The sequence below is a fragment of the Myxine glutinosa genome, unplaced genomic scaffold, assembly GCF_964187855.1.
Source record: "Myxine glutinosa unplaced genomic scaffold, kmMyxGlut1.1 SCAFFOLD_612, whole genome shotgun sequence".
NCBI classification, from domain to species: domain Eukaryota; kingdom Metazoa; phylum Chordata; class Myxini; order Myxiniformes; family Myxinidae; genus Myxine; species Myxine glutinosa.
Genome location: NW_027616707.1, coordinates 172,421 through 179,792, shown reverse-complemented (window position 1 = coordinate 179,792; position 7,372 = coordinate 172,421).

The following is a 7,372-nucleotide window of genomic DNA, read 5'->3' as shown; positions in this document are numbered from 1 at the left end:
TTTTCCACACTAATACAAGTGCAAAAGTGGTTTCCTGCACCAACACAAGTGCGAGAAGTGGTTTTTCAACACTAACACAAGTGTGAAAAGTGGTTTTTCAACACTAACACAAGTGCGAAAAGTGGTTTTTCAACACTATCACAAGTGCAAAAAGTGTGTTTTCCACACTAATACAAGTGCAAAAGTGGTTTCCTGCACCAACACAAGTGCGAAAAGTGGTTTTTCAACACAACACAAGTGCGTAAAGTGGTTTTTCAACACTAACACAAGTGCGAAAAGTGGTTTTTCAACACTATCACAAGTGCAAAAAGTGTTTTTTCCACACTAATACAAGTGCAAAAGTGGTTTCCTGCACCAACAAGTGCGAAAAGTGGTTTTTCAACACCAACACATGTGCAAAAAGTGGTTTTTCAACACTAACACAAGTGCGAAAAGTGGTTTTTCAACACTAACACAAGTGCGGAAAGTGGTTTGTCCACACTAATACAAGTGCAAAAGTGGTTTCCTGCACCAACACAAGTGCGAAAAGTGGTTTTTCAACACTAACACAAGTGCGAAAAGTGGTTTTTCAACACTAACACAAGTGCGAAAAATGGTTTTTCAACACTAACACAAGTGCGAAAAGTGGTTTTTCAACACTAACACAAGTGCGAAAAGTGGTTTTTCAACACTACCACAAGTGCAAAAAGTGTTTTTTCCACACTAATACAAGTGCAAAAGTGGTTTCCTGCACCAACACAAGTGCGAAAAGTGGTTTTTCGACACTAACACAAGTGCGAAAAGTGGTTTTTCAACACTAACACAAGTGCGAAAAGTGGTTTTTCAACACTAACACAAGTGCGAAAAGTGTTTTTTCCACACTAATACAAGTGCAAAAGTGGTTTCCTGCACCAACACAAGTGCAAAAAGTGGTTTTTCAACACTAACACAAGTGCGAAAAGTGGTTTTTCAACACTAACACAAGTGCGAAAAGTGGTTTTTCAACACTAACACAAGTGCGAAAAGTGGTTTTTCAACACTAACACAAGTGCGAAAAGTGGTTTTCAACACTAACACAAGTGCGAAAAGTGGTTTTTCAACACTAACACAAGTGCGAAAAGTGGTTTTTCAACACTAACACAAGTGCAAAAAGTGTTTTTTCCACACTAATACAAGTGCAAAAGTGGTTTCCTGCACCAACACAAGTGCAAAAAGTGGTTTTTCAACACTAACACAAGTGCGAAAAGTGGTTTTTCAACACTAACACAAGTGCGAAAAGTGGTTTTTCAACACTAACACAAGTGCGAAAAGTGGTTTTCAACACTAACACAAGTGCGAAAAGTGGTTTTTCAACACTAACACAACTGCGAAAAGTGGTTTTTCAACACTAACACAAGTGCGAAAAGTGTTTTTTCAACACGAACACAAGTGCGAAAAGTGGTTTTTCAACACTAACACAAGTGCGAAAAGTGTTTTTTCGACACTAATACAAGTGCAAAAGTGGTTTCCTGCACCAACACAAGTGCGAAAAGTGGTTTTTCAACACTAACACAAGCGCGAAAAGTGGTTTTTCAACACTAACACAAGTGCGAAAAGTGGTTTTTCAACACTAACACAAGTGCGGAAAGTGGTTTTTCCACACTAATACAAGTGCGAAAAGTGGTTTTTCAACACTAACACAAGTGCGAAAAGTGGTTTTTCAACACTAACACAAGTGCGAAAAGTGGTTTTTCAACACTAACACAAGTGCGAAAAGTGGGTTTTTCAACACTAACACAAGTGCGAAAAGTGGTTTTTCAACACTAACACAAGTGCGAAAAGTGGTTTTTCAACACTAACACAAGTGCGAAAAGTGTTTTTTCAACACTAACACAAGTGCGAAAAGTGTTTTTTCCACACTAATACAAGTGCAAAAGTGGTTTCCTGCACCAACACAAGTGCGAAAAGTGGTTTTTCAACACTAACACAAGTGCGAAAAGTGTTTTTTCAACACGAACACAAGTGCGAAAAGTGGTTTTTCAACACTAACACAAGTGCGAAAAGTGGTTTTTCAACACTAACACAAGTGCAAAAAGTGTTTTTTCCACACTAATACAAGTGCAAAAGTGGTTTCCTGCACCAACACAAGTGCAAAAAGTGGTTTTTCAACACTAACACAAGTGCGAAAAGTGGTTTTTCAACACTAACACAAGTGCGAAAAGTGGTTTTTCAACACTAACACAAGTGCGAAAAGTGGTTTTCAACACTAACACAAGTGCGAAAAGTGGTTTTTCAACACTAACACAACTGCGAAAAGTGGTTTTTCAACACTAACACAAGTGCGAAAAGTGTTTTTTCAACACGAACACAAGTGCGAAAAGTGGTTTTTCAACACTAACACAAGTGCGAAAAGTGTTTTTTCGACACTAATACAAGTGCAAAAGTGGTTTCCTGCACCAACACAAGTGCGAAAAGTGGTTTTTCAACACTAACACAAGCGCGAAAAGTGGTTTTTCAACACTAACACAAGTGCGAAAAGTGGTTTTTCAACACTAACACAAGTGCGGAAAGTGGTTTTTCCACACTAATACAAGTGCGAAAAGTGGTTTTTCAACACTAACACAAGTGCGAAAAGTGGTTTTTCAACACTAACACAAGTGCGAAAAGTGGTTTTTCAACACTAACACAAGTGCGAAAAGTGGTTTTTCAACACTAACACAAGTGCGAAAAGTGGTTTTTCAACACTAACACAAGTGCGAAAAGTGGTTTTTCAACACTAACACAAGTGCGAAAAGTGTTTTTTCAACACTAACACAAGTGCGAAAAGTGTTTTTTCCACACTAATACAAGTGCAAAAGTGGTTTCCTGCACCAACACAAGTGCGAAAAGTGGTTTTTCAACACTAACACAAGTGCGAAAAGTGTTTTTTCAACACGAACACAAGTGCGAAAAGTGGTTTTTCAACACTAACACAAGTGCGAAAAGTGTTTTTTCCACACTAATACAAGTGCAAAAGTGGTTTCCTGCACCAACACAAGTGCGAAAAGTGGTTTTTCAACACTAACACAAGTGCGAAAAGTGGTTTTTCAACACTAATACAAGTGCAAAAGTGGTTTCCTGCACCAACACAAGTGCGAAAAGTGGTTTTTCAACACTAACACAAGTGCGAAAAGTGGTTTTTCAACACTAACACAAGTGCGAAAAGTGGTTTTTCAACACTAACACAAGTTCGAAAAGTGTTTTTTCCACACTAATACAAGTGCAAAAGTGGTTTCCTTCACCAACACAAGTGCGAAAAGTGGTTTTTCAACACTAACACAAGTGCGAAATGTGGTTTTTCAACACTAACACAAGTGCGAAATGTGGTTTATCAACACTACCACAGGTGCGAAAAGTGTTTTTTCCACACTAATCCAAGAGCAAAAGTGGTTTCCTGCACCAACACAAGTGCGAAAAGTGGTTTTTCAACACTAACACAAGTGCGAAAAGTGGTTTTTCAACATTAACACAAGTGCGAAAAGTGGTTTTTCAACACTATCACAAGTGCAAAAAGTGTTTTTTCCACACTAATACAAGTGCAAAAGTGGTTTCCTGCACCAACACAAGTGCGAAAAGTGGTTTTTCAACACTATCACAAGTGCGAAAAGTGGTTTTTCAACACTAACACAAGTGCGAAAAGTGGTTTTTCAACACTATCACAAGTGCAAAAAGTGTTTTTTCCACACTAATACAAGTGCAAAAGTGGTTTCCTGCACCAACACAAGTGCGAAAAGTGGTTTTTCAACACTAGCACAAGTGCGAAAAGTGGTTTTTCAACACTAACACAAGTGCGAAAAGTGGTTTTTCAATACTAACACAAGTGCGAAAAGTGGTTTTTCAACACTAACACAAGTGCGAAAAGTGTTTTTTCCACACTAATACAAGTGCAAAAGTGGTTTCCTGCACCAACACAAGTGCGAAAAGTGGTTTTTCAACACTAGCACAAGTGCGAAAAGTGGTTTTTCAACACTAACACAAGTGCGAAAAGTGGTTTTTCAATACTAACACAAGTGCGAAAAGTGGTTTTTCAACACTAACACAAGTGCGAAAAGTGTTTTTTCCACACTAATACAAGTGCAAAAGTGGTTTCCTGCACCAACACAAGTGCGAAAAGTGGTTTTTCAACACTAACACAAGTGTGAAAAGTGGTTTTTCAACACTAACACAAGTGCGAAAAGTGGTTTTTCAACACTATCACAAGTGCAAAAAGTGTTTTTTCCACACTAATACAAGTGCAAAAGTGGTTTCCTGCACCAACACAAGTGCGAAAAGTGGTTTTTCAACACTAACACAAGTGCGAAAAGTGGTTTTTCAACACTAACACAAGTGCGAAAAGTGGTTTTTCAACACTAACACAAGTGCGAAAAGTGTTTTTTCCACACTAATACAAGTGCAAAAGTGGTTTCCTGCACCAACACAAGTGCGAAAAGTGATTTTTCAACACTAACACAAGTGCGAAATGTGGTTTTTCAACACTAACACAAGTGCGAAATGTGGTTTTTCAACACTAACACAAGTGCGAAAAGTGGTTTTTCAACACTAACACTAGTGCGAAAAGTGATTTTTCAACACTAACACAAGTGCGAAATGTGGTTTTTCAACACTAACACAAGTGCGAAATGTGGTTTTTCAACACTAACACAAGTGCGAAATGTGGTTTTTCAACACTAACACAAGTGCGAAAAGTGGTTTTTCAACACTAACACAAGTGCGAAATGTGGTTTTTCAACACTAACACAAGTGTGAAAAGTGTTTTTTCCACACTAATACAAGTGCAAAAGTGGTTTCCTGCACCAACACAAGTGCGAAAAGTGGTTTTTCAACACTAATACAAGTGCGAAAAGTGGTTTTTCAACACTAACACAAGTGCGAAAAGTGGTTTTTCCACACTAATACAAGTGCAAAAGTGGTTTCCTGCACCAACACAAGTGCGAAACGTGGTTTTTCAACACTAACACAAGTGCGAAAAGTGGTTTTTCAACACTAACACAAGTGTGAAAAGTGTTTTTTCCACACTAATACAAGTGCAAAAGTGGTTTCCTGCACCAACACAAGTGCGAAAAGTGGTTTTTCAACACTATCACAAGTGCGAAAAGTGGTTTTTCAACACTAACACAAGTGCGAAAAGTGGTTTTTCAACACTATCACAAGTGCAAAAGTGGTTTCCTGCACCAACACAAGTGCGAAACGTGGTTTTTCAACACTAACACAAGTGCGAAAAGTGGTTTTTCAACACTAACACAAGTGTGAAAAGTGTTTTTTCCACACTAATACAAGTGCAAAAGTGGTTTCCTGCACCAACACAAGTGCGAAAAGTGGTTTTTCAACACTAACACAAGTGCGAAAAGTGGTTTTTCAACACTAACACATGTGCGAAAAGTGGTTTTTCAACACTAACACAAGTGCGAAAAGTGTTTTTTCCACACTAATACAAGTGCAAAAGTGGTTTCCTGCACCAACACAAGTGCGGGAAGTGGTTTTTCAACACTAACACAAGTGCGAAAAGTGGTTTTTCAACACTAACACAAGTGCGAAAAGTGGTTTTTCCACACTAATACAAGTGCAAAAGTGGTTTCCTGCACCAACACAAGTGCGAAAAGTGGTTTTTCAACACTAACACAAGTGCGAAAAGTGGTTTTTCAACACTAACACAAGTGCGAAAAGTGGTTTTTCCACACTAATATAAGTGCAAAAGTGGTTTCCTGCACCAACACAAGTGCGAAACGTGGTTTTTCAACACTAACACAAGTGCGAAAAGTGGTTTTTCAACACTAACACAAGTGCGAAAAGTGGTTTTTCAACACTAACACAAGTGCGAAAAGTGGTTTTTCCACACTAATACAAGTGCAAAAGTGGTTTCCTGCACCAACACAAGTGCGAAACGTGGTTTTTCAACACTAACACAAGTGCGAAAAGTGGTTTTTCAACACTAACACAAGTGCGAAAAGTGGTTTTTCAACACTAACACAAGTGCGAAAAGTGGTTTTTCAACACTAACACAAGTGCGAAAAGTGGTTTTTCAACACTAACACAAGTGCGAAAAGTGGTTTTTCAACACTAACACAAGTGCGAAAAGTGTTTTTTCCACACTAATACAAGTGCAAAAGTGGTTTCCTGCACCAACACAAGTGCGGGAAGTGGTTTTTCAACACTAACACAAGTGCGAAAAGTGGTTTTTCAACACTAACACAAGTGCGAAAAGTGGTTTTTCCACACTAATACAAGTGCAAAAGTGGTTTCCTGCACCAACACAAGTGCGAAAAGTGGTTTTTCAACACTAACACAAGTGCGAAAAGTGGTTTTTCAACACTAACACAAGTGCGAAAAGTGTTTTTTCCACACTAATACAAGTGCAAAAGTGGTTTCCTGCACCAACACAAGTGCGAAAAGTGGTTTTTCAACACTAACACAAGTGCGAAAAGTGGTTTTTCAACACTAACACATGTGCGAAAAGTGGTTTTTCAACACTAACACAAGTGCGAAAAGTGTTTTTTCCACACTAATACAAGTGCAAAAGTGGTTTCCTGCACCAACACAAGTGCGAAAAGTGGTTTTTCAACACTAACACAAGTGCGAAAAGTGGTTTTTCAACACTAACACAAGTGCGAAAAGTGGTTTTTCAACACGATCACAAGTGCAAAAAGTGTTTTTTCCACACTAATACAAGTGCAAAAGTGGTTTCCTGCACCACCACAAGTGCGAAAAGTGGTTTTTCAACACTAACACAAGCGCAAAAAGTGGTTTTTCAACACTAACACAAGTGCGAAAAGTGGTTTTTCCACACTAATACAAGTGCAAAAGTGGTTTCCTGCACCAAAGCAAGTGCGAAAAGTGGTTTTTCAACACTAACACAAGTGCGAAAAGTGGTTTTTCAACACTAACACAAGTGTGAAAAGTGTTTTTCCACACTAATACAAGTGCAAAAGTGGTTTCCTGCACCAACACAAGTGCGAAAAGTGGTTTTTCAACACTAACACAAGTGCGAAAAGTGGTTTTTCAACACTAACACAAGTGTGAAAAGTGGTTTTTCAACACTAACACAAGTGCGAAAAGTGGTTTTTCAACACTATCACAAGTGCAAAAAGTGTGTTTTCCACACTAATACAAGTGCAAAAGTGGTTTCCTGCACCAACACAAGTGCGAAAAGTGGTTTTTCAACACAACACAAGTGCGTAAAGTGGTTTTTCAACACTAACACAAGTGCGAAAAGTGGTTTTTCAACACTATCACAAGTGCAAAAAGTGTTTTTTCCACACTAATACAAGTGCAAAAGTGGTTTCCTGCACCAACAAGTGCGAAAAGTGGTTTTTCAACACCAACACATGTGCAAAAAGTGGTTTTTCAACACTAACACAAGTGCGAAAAGTGGTTTTTC